At 36.6% G+C, this 16,564-nt stretch overlaps 1 protein-coding gene across 1 annotated transcript in view; it reads left to right on the forward strand.

The window, feature by feature from the left end:
* The window catches only part of CPS1 (carbamoyl-phosphate synthase 1), a 137,328-nt gene that overhangs the window by 73,315 nt on the left and 47,449 nt on the right, over positions 1–16,564 (forward strand). The window lies entirely within an intron of this gene.

Below are 16,564 nucleotides of genomic sequence, written 5' to 3' on the forward strand. Positions count from 1 at the left end.
ATATAACATCTGTTGGAAACCAGATTACATGTAGTAGATGCTTCCAGTTCAGTAACAGTATTTGATAAGGGGATGATAATCTCATACCATAGATCTAGCATCATCATAGAACTAATATGTTTGATAAAGGTTTCAACAATATTAATAATTAATAGATAAGCACAGGTACAAAATATCACTTTCACTATAAATAAGGAAGGAAGTTAACTGTAGGAAAGCTTCTTTGTGAACAAGAACTATTTCAAGATACTACACTCCAAACCTTTTTTATTTATAATTCCAGGTTGAATTAAAAATTTTAGATTGAAAGATAATCATGGTTGTCTCTCATGATTAAAAATCCCAATCTGAACAGGCAAGAAAAAAATGTGAATGTGCTAATTACCAGCTTTGAACATCTGCTTATAATTCTTTTTAATTTTTTTATTTCCTTCTTTTAATTTTCAGGTTCTTTTGTTATTTCTGACTGACATGTCTAGCTCAAGAATTTTCTTATACCCTTCTAAATTGTATAATTTTGCTTTTTTACTGGCTAAAACTAGATTGAATTAAGTTTTGAGTCCTTCTTTCAGTTATTAGCTTAAAGAAGGCAGCTAGCCACTGCTTGTGCTGTCCCTTGGTAAGTCGCCAAATGGAAAGTTTCCACCATTTTTGATGACTGTTCTTTTGCATTTCATTCAAATTTGGGCAGTTTTCCCAGTATGGTCCATTTTGCTGTTTTTATTTTTTTTTCCTCACAATGCTGCTATATATGTTAGTAACATAATGCTTGACTGTTTAAAAGGACTCTGCTTTCGCCCACTTTAGATGTTCAAAAGTAGAGGGCATGACCACTGTGATACAGTTTATACCATATATGAGGCTAAGATTTGGATTTATTTCTAAAATGATTATTTTTTAATGTTTATTGGAGTATAGTTGATTTACTTTATTAATTGTTGATATAAGCTTAATTTACTATGAATTAATGTGCAAATTGTTTAGATTTTGTCCACTATTCATGTGTTGGTTAAGTATTAATTCTGATAATATTAATATCTCTTCCCTCTACACTGCCCACGTATTGCTGTACTCAATGTAGTAAAAAAGAAAGTGAGCTTTTGAAGGACACTAATTTTCATCTGAGCATCTCAGTGTTCAGTGTGATAAACTACATCCATTGATGGGTGCTGAAAAGTCATAGGTGTGCCTATAGCTTAGGAAAACAATCTAGGGCAAGCCTGGTGAGTTCCACTTGGGCATTCAAGTGCTAAATTGAGCTCAGTAAAGCTGGCCATTTCCCTGCAGCCACAAACTTCTGGCAGATGTAATAATTCAAGTATCACCTTAGCTGGAACACTCCCTTTGAATGTCCTCTTCTACATGTGTTCGTTTCTATTGCCTTTTTATGTATCTTGCTCAGGAGGCATGGCAAAACCAGACAAAACGTTTTGTGCTTGTATTTAATTGAAGTTTTCAAGGTAGAAGTGTTACCTAAAAGTTATTAAAACTTAGGCACAACTACTATGTACAAAATAGGTAACGAATGAGGATCTATCATTTAGCTCAGGGAACTCTACTCAGTGATCTGTGGTGACCTAGCGAGGAAATCTAAAAAAAAAGTGGATATATGTCTATGTATGACTGAATCACTTTGCTATGCAGCAAGAAACTAAAACAATATTGCAAAGCAACTATACTCTAATAAAATGTTTTTTACAAACTTAAGCATAAGATGGAGAAAGATCAGTACTTTCTAAAGATAATTTTTACTTTCTGGTAGAAAACATAGCAATAAGCAAAGATCTTTAAAATGTATTAAATTTAGAAATGATTTAGAGAAGGAAATATATATTTCACTATGTATAATATATAACACATGTTATATTTTTATGATCCTCTGTTATGATTTATGGGGCTTCCCTGGTGGCTCAGTGGTAAAGAATCCACCTGTCAATGTAGGAGATGCGGGTTTGATCCCTGGGTTGGGAAGATCCCCTGGAGAAGGAAATGGCAATCCACTCCAGTATTCTTGCCTGGGAAATCCCATGGACAGAGGGACCTGGCAGGCTACAGTCCATGGGGCCACAAAGAATCACACATAAGTTAGCACGCCTGCACTATTACTTTGGCTTGCAATATCATTTATTGTTTTCTCCACTACGTCCTGTGGAAATTCATATATATATATGTATGTATACACACACTAGGTATGTGGCTGTGTATTATTTTGAATGTAGAATGAGAATAGAAATGGTTGCTCACTTTAGTGGAACCCATTGATCTGATTTACTAAAAATAGTTTGTGTCCTCTGACTTCATTATCAACTCATACAACATATCTAAGTCTCAGTTTCACTCTAGTTTTAAAAAATATATTGTTTTATTTCACTATTAACTGTGCTGCTAAGATGAATATATAATATATTATGTATATATTAATTGACTCTAAAGCAAAATAATTTTATTAGTTACTATATATTAATAGCCAATGATTTTAATCTTCAATACCCTAAACCATTTATCTAACAAACAATACTAATTATTGGACCTTATATAAAAGGTTATTTTTTCTCTGTAAAATAGGAACATTACTATGGGAATTTCCATGCCTGTGAACTAATGCAAAAAAGACTTTTCCTTTCACATTTATGTTCCATGTGTTCAGTTCAGTTCAGTTCAGTTGCTCAGTCGTGTCCGACTCTTTGTGACCCCACGGACTGCAGCACACCAGGCCTCCCTGTCTATCACCAACACCCAGAGTTTACTCAAACTCATGTCCATTGAGTCAGTGATGCCATCCAACCATCTCATCCCCTGTTGTCTGCTTCTCCTCCCGCCTTCAATCTTTCCCAGCATCAGGGTCTTTTCAAATGAGTCAGTTTTCTCATCAGGAGGCCAAAGTATTGGCCATGTGTTAAGATAGGATATTTTATGCACTGTCACAGATTTGACAGGCCTCTATTAATTTCAGTTAATAATGAATTGTATCAGTTACATCTTGAATAGAATAAAATTTCACATTAAACATTTAATGTCCTGAGAAATCTCATTGAATTTATTAAACCATGTTTTCTTTGTTTTGACAAATAATTATGCATTTTGAAAGTATATGAGAGAACTTGAATCTCACATGGGCGAGATTCATGTTTCATTTAAAATATTTTCAATGATGGCCACATCACTCATAAAATAAATATTATTTATTTTCTGCATATGTTTGATAGTTCCAAAACCCTTAAGTTAATTTAAAATAACGTATACTTTGTATGTATACATTTATATATCTATTAATTGTCAGGACTTAACAGACTTTCCCTATGTCAATATCAGTGATCTCAGCTTGATAGGATGTGTATTTGCTTGATGACATTTCTCTTTATTAGGAGATGTTATTAGACCAAATGATATTGTTAGTTCCCTTCAGTGGGTTTGTAACCTATTTTTGAAAATTTATGTAATCTTCAAATTTGGATTTGAAGATTTGTACACACTTAGGTATATGTAAGACAGGATGCTTTTAATGGACCAACAAGAGGCAGAAATGCAAAGCCAGGAAAGTACGTGCATGTGTGCTAAGTCACTTCAGTCATGTTCAGTTCTTTGTGACCCCATGACCAGGATCCTCTGTCGATGAGATTCTCCAGGCAAGAATATTAGAGTGGGTTGCCATGCCCTTCTCCATAGGGAAGTAGAATGCAGGTTAAAAACCAAAGCTCTAAGACCTTTGTGTATGTTATCTAAGTCACAGTTTAAGAGTTCATCTGTATCCATCCCTACCCCATAATTTATAAACAAAATTATAACTCAGAATATTTAAGTAAATTTTTCAAGATTTCAGGGTAAGTGCATATTGAATCCAGGATTTGAGTTCAGGACTTTTGGAATCCAAGGACAGTATCTTTTCTTCAATATATACCTATGTCATAGGAACCAAAGGAAAAGAGAATTATGAATAAATAATATAGGAAAAGACACTTTTAACAGTATGGCATGGTTTAGGGAGAGCAGAAAGGGAGAGAATTGAGCAAGTCCACCAAAATTGATGATGGGGAGATAGGAGTAGGAGCTAGATTATAAAGAACAAATGTGCAATGAGAAAGAGGAAGTAGGTAAATGGATAAATTCTACTTAGGAAGTGACAAATTGTGTTTGCTCTTTTTCTGTCATATTTCTGTTGTGTTTTGTAAAAATGAAAATCTTACTATGAGAAGATTAAGGCTGTGAAGAGAAAGTAAGGTGATTATCTATTTTTTTACTCACTGTAAATAGTTGGAGCCATACAGTTTCACTCATAATTACAACTTGCCTGCTATTCAGTTCAGTTCAGCTTCCCAGTCGTGTACAACTCTTTGTGACCCCATGAACCGCAACACGCCAGGCCTCCCTGTCCATCACCAACTCCTGGAGTTTACTCAAACTCATGTCTATTGAGTCGGTGATGCCATCCAGCCATCTTATCCTCTGTCGTCCCCTTCTCCTCCTGCCCTCAATCTTTTCCAGCATCAGGGTCTTTTCCAATGAGTCACCCCTTCACATCAGGTGGCCAAAGTATTGGAGTTTCAGCTTCAACATTAGTCCTTCCAATGAACACTCAGGACTGATCTCCTTTAGGATGGACTGGTTGGATCTCCTTGCAGTTCAAGGGACTCTCAAGAGTCTTCTCCAACACCACAGTTCAAAAGCATCAATTCTTCAGTGCTCAGCTTTCTTTATAGTCCAACTCTCACATCTATACGTGACTACTGGAAAAACCATAGCCTTGACTAGTGGACCTTTGTTGACAAAGTAATGTCTCTGCTTTTCAATATGCTGTCTAGGTTGGTCATAACTTTCCTTCCAAGAAGTAAGCATCTTTTAATTTCATGGCTACAGTCACCATCTGCAGTGATTTTGGAGCACCCCAAAAATAAAGTCAGCCACTGTTTACTGCTAGTAACATGCTCCAATTAAACTGTAAATTATATTATGGTAAATTTCAAAGGCCATAACGTCTTACTTTACTTTTATTAGGAGATTTTTCTTAAGAGCTTTTGCTGATTTGTGTGATTGAAGAATGGAGCTCACCATTCTAAAGTGTTGTGTCAATTCTAGAATAGATAAGAATGGCTTCCAAGTCTTTATTTACTATATATTTTCTTGGGAACTGATATTGCATAGAGTGAAACTCAATGATGTTTGTATGATAATAGTCCCATTAAATAAATGAAGGTATATTCTTGGCAGAAAGTAAAAATCAGAATTTCTCAATCATGCCACAGAAGGGAAATTGGAGTGGAAGAAAAGGTATTATAATAATTCCTGATTGCCCAAGGGACTCACAAAATTATTAATTGGCAAATGTGTAGTGCAAAATATAAAAGCTCTGTGTTGGAAGACACTAGAAAGCAGCATCTCTAGGTTTTCATTATTTAAGTGACTATATGTTTACTAGGAAGGTCTTCCCAGGTAGTGCTAGTGGTAAAGAACCCACTTGCTAATGCAAGAGATTTTAACAGACATGGGTTGAATCCTTTCATCCTTGGTTGGAAAGATCCTCTGGAAGAGGTCATGGCTACCCACTCCAGTATTCATGCCTGGAGAATCCCACTGACAGGGGAGCCTAGTGGTCTATAGTTCATAGGGTTGCAAAGAGTCAGACACGACTGAAGTGACTTAGAATACACACATGCACACATGTATTTACTAGGAAGGCTCTGAATAAACTGTTTTCTAATAAATGGGGATTTATCTAATTATTTTTTATTGTCAAATAGAGATTTTATACACTGGGAGCATTATAATACTTAACATGGGCATTATAAACTCTATTGGGAATGAGCTACAATTAAGAAAGCTTTGATTTTAAAAATTATCTAAGTCTTCAAAATTGCAAATTTTTAGAAAAGTTTTTATAAGGAATATTCATAAATATGTAGAGTGGTAGTGAAGGCTATGATTTAATTAACCAGCAAACACAACTAAGGCAAAAGTACATAGCTATAATATTTATAATACAAGGATTTATATTTCTCTCGTGACAAAGTACATTTCTGTTATGATACAGTTGTAAAAGAATTACTATTCTATTTTCATAGAAGGTGAAACTGAGTCACACAGAGGTGTGTGTCCTGCTTTATGTCACACCAGTCAGAGGGAAGCAATAAATCTAGCCCAGGGCTTCTGCCTTCAGTTCTAGTCACTAACCCTTTTCAAAAGCTTCTTTGTAGAAATATGACTTTTAAATCAGACAGCTGGAGATCAGTTCCTCTTTAGCTGTCAAGTTGCGAGCTGCATGTTTTCCTGCCTGAATTGTTGACCTCACTTAGAGCAGAAGCCTTGTAAGAGATGTGCCCTTCTCTGGAACTCTTGTGAGGAAAACATGGGGGCCTGGCAGGGAGAAAGCCTTGGTGATTCACCTTAAAAGATGTAAACAGAATTTTCAAGGGTATGGAGAGCTAGCATAAGAATTTTCTTTTGAAATTTTGCTGTATTTATAAGACAGACATCTCTGTGCGTGTGTGTATGCACACATACATACAAATATGTATATTTTTTCTTTAAATAAAATGTAAATGCCTTATCTCCTGTGTTAATGAAGGTGTGAGTTTAAAGCTCCTGAAGTATACAATAGAAATTAAACTTAGTCAAAATAGTCTGCCTGAGCAATAATTACAGATGCTAGATAACCACTCACTGGCTTCCAGGATTTTTCACCTGTTCATTCATTCCTGAAATGCCTTAAATGGGAGTAGGACCACCGCGTGTACGCTGGGAGCTGAAGTGGGTGATGCCTCTCTCGAGGACTGAGGCAGTGGCCTTGACTTCTGACCGGAGTAAATGCCTGAGTGAACATTATCTCCAGGAGATCGTTTATGCTTTGCAGGGGATATGAAGTATAGCGGGCCTTGCCCCCTCAAGATCTGGATACAGGAATGCTACTGAAAGAGGGAGGAGACTTAGACAGCCCAAGGTGCTAAGGCCACGTTTAGGGGACTTGCCAGTCTTGTTCTGCTAAACTCCTGTTGCTTCTCTACCTCCTCTTCCTCTTTCTCCTCTCGTATACCTGCTCCTTCCCCTTTTCCTTGTCTTCTGGCCTTGGCATTTATGAACCACTTATTAACTAATTGGCACTGTGCTAAACACTTGACACGTTTATCACTTCATCTGATTAATGAGATTTTTATCTTAGTGTAGTTAGTTGGAGCCTAACTCTAGATTCAGCCAGCAATATTGGCTTATCTCAGGCTGAGTAGGCAATTAGGCACTATTTGCCTATGTAAATATAGTGATGGTAATGTAAAGGCCATCACACGGTTATGTTGATATTACACACACTGCCTCATACTGCACCTGCTGTCTTCCTTGGCTGATGGTTGGGTTTAATTGATCATCCTTTGCTCTAGCTAGCTTGAAGTGGGGGCTACTGAGTTAGTTCTTGAATCTACAGTCATAAGTATAAAATAGATGAGAATTTTTGCTATCTGGATATTATATGTTTTCTTCTGAAAAACTCTCAGTGACAAAGATTTTTGACTTCCATGTGGATAGTAATCCTCAAATTAACATAGATCTAGTGTGACATGGTGTGACAAGACTTTAATCTGAGAATTTTTCCACATCCTCCTGAAAATGGCTTCAGATTTTCCCCCTTCCTAGAAAAGGTTTACATTTTCTTATTCAAGAATTGGGGAATATCGGTCAAAAGTTATTTCTACATATGTTACACTTAGCAAGAAAAAAAAAATCTAAGCAGTTCAGTTCAGTCGTTCAGTCGTGTCCGACTCTTTGCAACCCCATGAATTGCAGCACGCCAGGCCTCCCTGTTCATCACCAACTCCTGGAATTCACTCAGACTCAAGTCCATCGAGTCAATGATGCCATCCAGCCATCTCATCCTCTGTTGTCCCCTTCTTCTCTTGCCCCCAGTCCCTCCCAGCATCAAAGTCTTTTCCAATGAGTCAACTCTTCACATGAGGTGGCCAAAGTACTGGAGCTTCAGCTTTAGCATCATTCCTTCCAAAGAAATCCCAGGACTGATCTCCTTCAGAATGGACTGGTTGGATCTCCTTGCAGTCCAAGGGACTCTCAAGAGTCTTCTCCAACACCACAGTTCAAAAGCATCAATTCTTCGGTGATCAGCCTTCTTCACCATCCAACTCTCACATCCATAATGACTACTGGAAAAACCATAGCCTTGACTAGACGGACCTTTGTTGGCAAAGAAATGTCTCTGCTTTTCAATATGCTATCTAGGTTGGTCATAACTTTTCTTCCAAGGAGTAAGCGTCTTTTAATTTCATGGCTGCAGTCATCATCTGCAGTGATTTTTGATCCCCCCAAAATAAAGTCTGACACTGTTTCCACTGTTTCCCCATCTATTTCCCATGAAGTGATGGGACCAGATGCCATGATCTTCGTTTTCTGAATGTTGAGCTTTAAGCCAACTTTTTCACTCTCCTGTTTCACTTTCATCAAGAAGCTTTTTAGTTCCTTTTCACTTTCTGCCATAAGGGTGGTGTCATCTGCATATCTGAGGCTAATGATATTTCTCCTGGCAATCTTGATTCCAGCTTGTGCTTCTTCCAGCTCAACATTTCTCATGATGTACTCTGTATATAAGTTAAATAAGCAGGGTGACAATATACAGCCTTGACATACTCCTTTTCCTATTTGGAACCAGTCTATTGTTCCATTATCAGTAAATAGGCTTCATGTAATTCTGGGCTTCCCTGGTGGCTCAGACAGTAAAGAAACTGCCTACAGTGTAGGAGACCTGGGTTCAATCTTGGGTCAGGAAGATCCCCTGAAGGAGGAAATGGCAACCCACTTCAGTATTCTTGCCTGAGAAATCCCATGGTCAAAGGTGCTTGGTAGGCTACAGTTCATGGAGTCACAAAGAGTCAGACACGACTGGGTGACTAGCACACAAGATTCTAAGTAACAATTTCTAGAAGTCAAAGGAAGTTCACATATTGAGAATTATAATACGTTTGTTGCTTGGACAACATATGTGATATTTGGATAACTCCTCTGTGAGAACATGACTGTTTTTTTTAAAGATTTTTATTTTTTTTGGTATGGATCATTTTTAAAGTCTTTGTTGAATTTGATACACTATTGCTTCTGTTGTTTATGTTCTGGTTTTTTGATTGCAAGGCATATGAGTAGGATCTTAACACCCCATCCAGGGATCAAACCCTCATCCCCTGCACTGGAAGTTGAAGTCTTAACCACTGGACCTCCAGGGAAGTCTCATGCTTTAAACAAAGATGATGGATACATTTTAAAATATAGGGCTTCCAAAGAAACTTGTTTGTGAAATAACAAATTTTAAAATATCAAAGAATGCTTAATCAGTGTCAGTTTTCTACTGGAGCCTTATACAATATTTCTTTTTATCTGTTGGATTTCAATTCTGGATGTATAACAAACCTATGTTCATAGAAAAATTTAGGATTTTGCTTACTGAATATTCTCTTAATTTTTTTCAAAAAGAATACACTGAATTCATTTAAAATTATGAATAAATTTGTTAAGCAGAAATAACAAGCACTATCCCATAGTATAAACTTCACCTTTTAGCTCAGTCTAATCAGGTAAAAGCTATTTTCTTAATAAAAATATGCTCTTTTGAGTGTAGCAGAGCACTTTTTTAATATACTATTAAACATGGTGGCTCTGTGGTAAAGAATCTGCTTGCAATGCAGGAGATGCGGGTTTGATCCCTGGGTTGGGAAGATCCCCTGGAGGAGGAAATGGCAACCCACTCCAGTATTCGTGCCTGGCAAATCCCATGGACAGAGGAGCCTGGCGGGCTACAGTCCACGGAGTCGCAAAAGAGTCAGACACTTTTGAGGGACTGAGCATACATATTCATAGGATACAATTATGATATTATAATCGACAGTATATAAATATACCAGATTAAAAGTTATATAACAATATTTCTGGATTATTTGGATTGCTAAAGATTGGTTAAAAATGAACATAGGATTCAGGAGTTTAAAAATATCCTACTTAAAAATACCTATAATATAAATTTCTCATAGTATTTTCTTTTGTGTTGTGATTTGTTGTTTGTAATACCCTTTAAAGTGAAGTATAATTTTAAGTGTGTCATCAGCACTTGCAGTTTTATAGCATTAGTGATGGTGCTAAGTGAACTCAGATCCTAATAAATACTTTTCATACTCACATAGTTTCATATGAACATGGGATCTAATTGTTTGTCCTCGACACGAGAGATAAAAGATTAAGGTTTTCTTTAAATCCTCCGAGGACCTCACTGCTGTACAGAAATGAAGCGTGGTGCTCTCAAAAATTAAGAGAAAATGGTGCTACTTACCCAATTTCCTGGGTGTTTATAATTTTCTTTCCTAAATGCTACTGCTGCTTTTGAAAAATGTCTATCTCATTTCTCTCAAGGAAAGAGGTAACAACCTGTCTCCTTGAAAGAAAAGATGAGAAGACAAATAACTTCTCCACTTGATTGCATTATTGAGATTGTGGCATGGGCTTGAACCCGTGAAATGCCAAAACTAATCAATGAAGCCCTGCAGAACTCAGAAGAGAGGCTGGTGAGGGGTCTTGGAACAGAGAACATACATCTTACTCAGTTCTCTTCCCTTTTGAGATTTGCTGTCATTACTGAACATCAGGCCTTCTCCATAGCTTTTCTTAGCTCCTGCCTTTGGGGGGATTTTTTAAGAGAAGATAATAATACAATTGCAAGCCCATCCCATAATTGTAGGCCAGGTGGAGCACTCATTTTCACATTAGGGCCTTGTGCAATCTGGAGGGAAATTTGTTTAGTATTACTTATGAGTTGGTGGATCAGATAAAAGCCAGTCAAGTGGAAGAGAGGACTGTGTGAAGTACGTGGGCTCCCCTGGTAATTGCAATGCTGCAGGCGTTCCTCTGGTCGGGTAATAGATTTTCCCAGCTCCTCTGTGCCAGGTGAAATTTCCTCATTAAGGGGAATTTATTCCATTTCCTTTTATCATTTATTATTGAAGACCAAGTGTGAGTGGAGGAAACCTCAGAGATGACAGGCTAGAATTTTAAACAACAAAATCTACACCGGAAGTAGAAGAGAAAGAGGAGAGAGGCTTGCTTTGTTTATAAAAGGAGAGAAGGCGGGAGAGAACACTTCTCCCTGTAGAAGCTGACCATCCTGTCTTACGGTTAAAAGATGATGGGAGAGTGTATAAAAGTATGATCGTCTTATTTTTAAGACTTTTTTCCCCCTCTAAAATTTCAGACTGTCATTTTGTGCTGCTCAGGAGAGAAAAACTGAAGGTTATGAAAAGGCCAGCCTCAGAGCTGTTTGGTGTTTCTTTGTTTTATTGTTTAGATTCTATTAAGCGATATTGAAAGTGTAACCTTTAAAGAGTTTGCCCTTGAACTCCGAAAGCAAGGAAAGCTGTTAGGAGAAAGAAAAGCTGTATATGGATTTTAGAGGATACAGTTCTGAAATATGGATTTAATGTGTTCATATTCATAAGAGTAAAGATAAACACAGACTTACTAGTACACACAAATACATATCAAATAATGGAAGAGTAATTTATTTATTGTACAGATTTTAAACCTGTGTGCTTTAGTGCAATATGCTCCATTCTGCTGAACACATTTCTCACTTACTATAATGCTTTTTCAATTTACAACATAATATAAATGGAACATTTCCTATTGAGGATTCAAAAAATAGTTTTGAATTACAAATTCAAATTTTGTCTTTATTTTAGTAATTATTCTGTTTTTAAGTTTGTTCCGAATTAAGATTTCCCTTTGAAAAAGATAGAAATATGATAGCCCTGTCCCTAAAATAATTTTTACCTAGCTTGATTTTAAAAAACAAGTCTCATTCTGATGCAAGTTCTTTATAGCAGACAAAATGGAGGGCAGCCCAACACAGGCTGATGAAGATGAGGAACATATATCTAAGTCTCCACATTGTTAAATGAGCTTTATGTTCACTTCAGATTATTCATCTTGTATCTGATTCTGAAGAGGTTTAACCTTATCTAAATCACTGGCCCAAAGCTAATGAATCGTGTCTTCAAACTGTCTCTTCTTTTATTTTATTATAATGGAACTCAAAATAAAATTTTGTATCAGAACAAGTAGGGAATGAAGTGAATTTTCTACAGTGTGTAATGACATGCCAGCCAATCTTATGTGAGGCAGTGGATACAGTGGAGAGAGTGAATGAGGGAAATTTGGAGAGCAGCCACCTATGTCATCCTGTGGGTTAGGGACACCTCACAGAATAAGGACTCTGGTCAATATGGGAAGAAGTCTAACTTGTCTGTATCTTGGTAACTGCCATGTTGGGTCAGAATCCTCATCTCTTTTTTCAGTGAGGAGGATTGCAATGTACTTTGCACTATTTCATGAACATGTCTAAAGAGTCGAAATTATTAACCAGTGAGGCCATGATTTCATTCTTGGCCTATAGAAGACATATCACTTTGAACTCCATAGGACTGTATCTATCCCAGATTTTCATTCAAGTTGAAATAGATGAACATGAATATATTCATATGCCATTCCAAATTAGTACACCCTAATTTTTAAGATATGTAAAAATATCATGCTATTGATCTAGTTATTTGAATACTGAGTGAAAGTTAAAGCAATTTTTGGCTCACCAAGAAAATATTCTGAAAATCAGCTTGTGAGCTTAAAACATGCACTTTGCAGGTCTAGCTTGAAGCATCTGTTTTAGAACTCTCACCAGGTATGATTTGAAGGGGCACCTATGGAGAAATAGTTTTCACCCCTATTCTGAAACTCTGTCATTCATTATTCATTATTTTATGTTACTGTTGCTTTTCTCAGCATCCCCCTTAAATAATGAAAACTCTCTGTGGTGGGGATGCTATGGGAGCAGTAATGATTGAGTTAGTTTTAGCTATTTTTTGCCGCAAAGCTGAACACAAAATTAATTCAGTTTACTTTTGTATGCAGAGGGCCAATTTTATCAATCAACCTTTCTTTTTCTTTTCTTTTTTAAAATTTGTTTGTTGGTAAGAGTTCAATTTTATTTGGTGGGTGCAGGAGGAATACTGTGTATTCGCTGGAGATGTCTTTATATGCTCTATTGGACTTTTTGGTGGGAAAGAATAAGAGGAATTATGCATATTTCAGTAATAGAAATGCATAGCTGAATGCAGACAAAAAAAATGCAAATTTCTGCATCCTTAATAGAAATTTGAGGAATCTGAATGGTTTCTTTTTTTGTTTGTTTAATACTATTATTTATAATTTTTATTTAAATTATCATCACAATCTTTGAAGAACTGACTGATCTTCTGTACTATAAGAAAAATAAATCATTTGAAGCAAAAAAATAAAAAGACTCACCAATAGGGCTAAAGATAACTATGTTACTTCTGGTTACTTTTTGACTTGAAGAACTTGCATTTCTGCTAGTCCATAGTGATAATTATAGGTGTGATGGTTCTTTTCAAGGCATGTTTCTTAGTGTGTCTGTATCATTGTTGTTCAAGGTTAGAATGTAGTCATTTTAGTTAAAGTGATTGTTAATATGGTAACATAATATAGGTTTTGCCTCAGGTAGTTTTTTGCAATAATGAAGAAATGTCTAATTAAAGATTTATTTATTTATTGCTTGTTTTTCCTTTTACTGCTATCCCACAATGATGGGAAAGTGTTCTGGCAGGTATCTAGAAAAATCTATGGGTAAGAATTTACTCAGTGTTATATGTACAGTGTTTCTCCACCCAACTCAAGCTTCATACCAGTGTTTATAATAAGATTGCAGATCACAGAGAAAATGTGTAGTCTTTCCTCACACAGGTAAACATGATTTGAAACTGTTTAGTAAAGTCATGATTTAAAAAGAACATCATACAAAGTTTTAATTTAGGAAAATAGTTTATTTGTCAAGCATTTCCATTTTGAGCCTGAATGCACATTTGCACATGAACAAATGAGCAATTGGTGTAGGAACATAGTCTTGGCAAGGAGAGTGGAAATATGCATTTCTAAAACAAGTAGAAACAACAACAAAAAATCTTTTCTCCGCTTTTGTCTGGAACTTTTTTTTTTTTTGTAAAACTAAAAGCAAATGCCATCAATTTGAGTGTTTCAAGGGCCCTCAGAAGCTCATCAGTCACCTTCATCTGTTGGGTAAAGCTTTTCCAGACTTCCCCAGTGGAAAACTAAAGGTCAAAATCACTCAGTCGTGTCCGACTCTTTGCGACCTCATGGATTATACAGTCTATGGAATTCTCCAGATCAGAATACTGGAGTTGGGTAGACTTTCCCTTCTTCAGGGGATCTTCCCAACCCAGGGATTGAACCCAGGTCTCTCACACTGCAGGCAGATTCTTTACCAGCTGAGCCACAAGGGAACCCAAGAATACTGGAGTGGGTAGCCTATCCCTTCTCCAGTGGATCTTCCTGGTCCAGGAGTCAAACCAGGGTCTCCTGCATTGCAGGTGGATTCTTTACCAACTGGAGCTCCTCGGGAAGCTCTTCCCAGTGGAAGCTGGGGGCATTTCCTCTGAACCACATCATCCTTTTGTGTGCATTTATCTCATAGCACCTCTCACTGCGCTATCAGAGAAATAGCGATTCAGTTGCCTCGTAATATACTCTCAGCTCCATAAATGCAGAGATTTGTCATTTTAATCTCTCCATCATTAAAACACATAGGACAGAGCTCTAATACACAGAGCGCTTGTTCACCAAGTGTTAAAAAACTAATGAAGGAATGACAGTTAGTGTTGCTTAACCTTCACCATCCACAATTCCCTACTAACTCGGATTTCCAACAACAAATCCTCTGTAAGTTCCTATATGCCCTACCGTGCCCATTGCTTCCTCACATTATTGCAGACCCAGTGCCCTTGCCTTGTCAACCCTTTTTTTCTGTATAAACTTGAATTTACTTGATGGCTTTGTATTCATGCCTCCACTGCCATAGTATTTCTCAAGTACAACCACTCACATGGTTATCTCTATTCTCTGACCTCACGTTGCATTACATAGCTTATTTCTCCATAAAATGTTCAGAATCACTCTCTATTGCTACATCGTCGCAAATACTATTTTGTATCTTCTTGAGCATCATTGTCGGGTAGAATTTTCCGTGATGATAAAATATCCTGTAATCTACTCTGTCCAACATAGTAGCCACTTGCCTGTATGACTACTGAGCACTTGAAATGTGAGTAGTGAAAGTGTGGCTCTGAATAATTAAAAAAATTTAAGCCAATTAACGTCTGAATTTACGTAGTTGTGTGTGGCTAGTGGCTGCTGTCTGGGATGGTATAGTTCTAGTTAGCACAGTGCTTGGCACATAGTAAATGACTAATAATACTTAATAGGTAGATTGTGTTTAGAAATTTGACAGGAAAATGTGTTGTTCTGGGGAGAATGCTTTTCAAATACTTGAGAAGTTTAAGAAATCAAAATGAAATAGGAAAAAAGAAATTAAATTCACTAGGAGAAATAATAGATTTGAGAGATAGAAGAGAAAATAGGTCCCACTGAGAAAGCAAATTGACTAGGAACTGCTGAAGCTTCAGAAATCCAAACTAATGCTGATACACAAAAGCTAGAGAAATAGTTATTTAATGTACCAGCTTGATTCTATCTTCTGTGAACTCAGAATATGAATTAATTAAATTAAGAAAACTGAAGGATAGAATGAACAAAATGCTGTAGATTTAATTCAACCATACTCTATTAGAATTTTGATGAAAATGTTTTATTTATTATTACATCTTCTGGCAAAAACTTTTATATTTTAATTTCATTGTATTGACTATCAAACTGTTATAATTGAATTTTATTGTATCGACTACTGCTTGAAACAGCTTGGCCGCAGCTATTTGGTCAGAGATACTTTTTGTAGTATTTAATTCTTCTGTACCCTAATCCTTTGAAAATTATTTTGTGTACATTTTGAATTCTAGTTACAAGTGTATTTCAACAGCTTATCTTTCCTGTAAAGTAAAAAAGCTCTAGAATTACAATTTCCTTCATTCATGTAATAAATATTTATTGAATGCTGTCTGTGAGCCAGACAGTGAGCTAGGCTTTGGGAATAATCTGGTAAATGAGACAGATATCTTCTTTGCCCCCCTGGAACTTGAATCTAGCAGGAAAAATGTCTGGATACTGAAGAAAAACTAAGAAACATTAAAAATATCAGGAGATAATGTCATGCTAAAGGATATGGTTCCAACTATGCCCCTGGCTCCAACAAAAGTCAGTTAAAGGTCCAGAAAGATCCATGTGGGTTAGGGCAGACTAAGAAGGCTTTGAGGATGAGCTTTGGCTTTAACTGACCTATGGGGCATGGCTGGGATTTGGAGAGAGGACAGGTAGGTGATGGGAATGTTAAAGGCATTACAGGTGAGAGACATAACGTGAATGGTGTCTACACTGCGGAGATCATCATGGGAAAGTGAGGAGACAAATCTGGTTTGAGTGGAAAAAAACATCAAAATCACAGAACTATCTTCTCAACACAGAGAGATATGTGACACTAGTAAATAGAGATAGTTTATGAAGAGGACACCCAGCCCAATGCCATGTTGGGATGCCTAGGTAGAGAAATTCTCAA

The sequence above is a fragment of the Budorcas taxicolor genome, chromosome 2 (genome assembly GCF_023091745.1).
Source record: "Budorcas taxicolor isolate Tak-1 chromosome 2, Takin1.1, whole genome shotgun sequence".
Lineage (NCBI taxonomy): Eukaryota > Metazoa > Chordata > Mammalia > Artiodactyla > Bovidae > Budorcas > Budorcas taxicolor.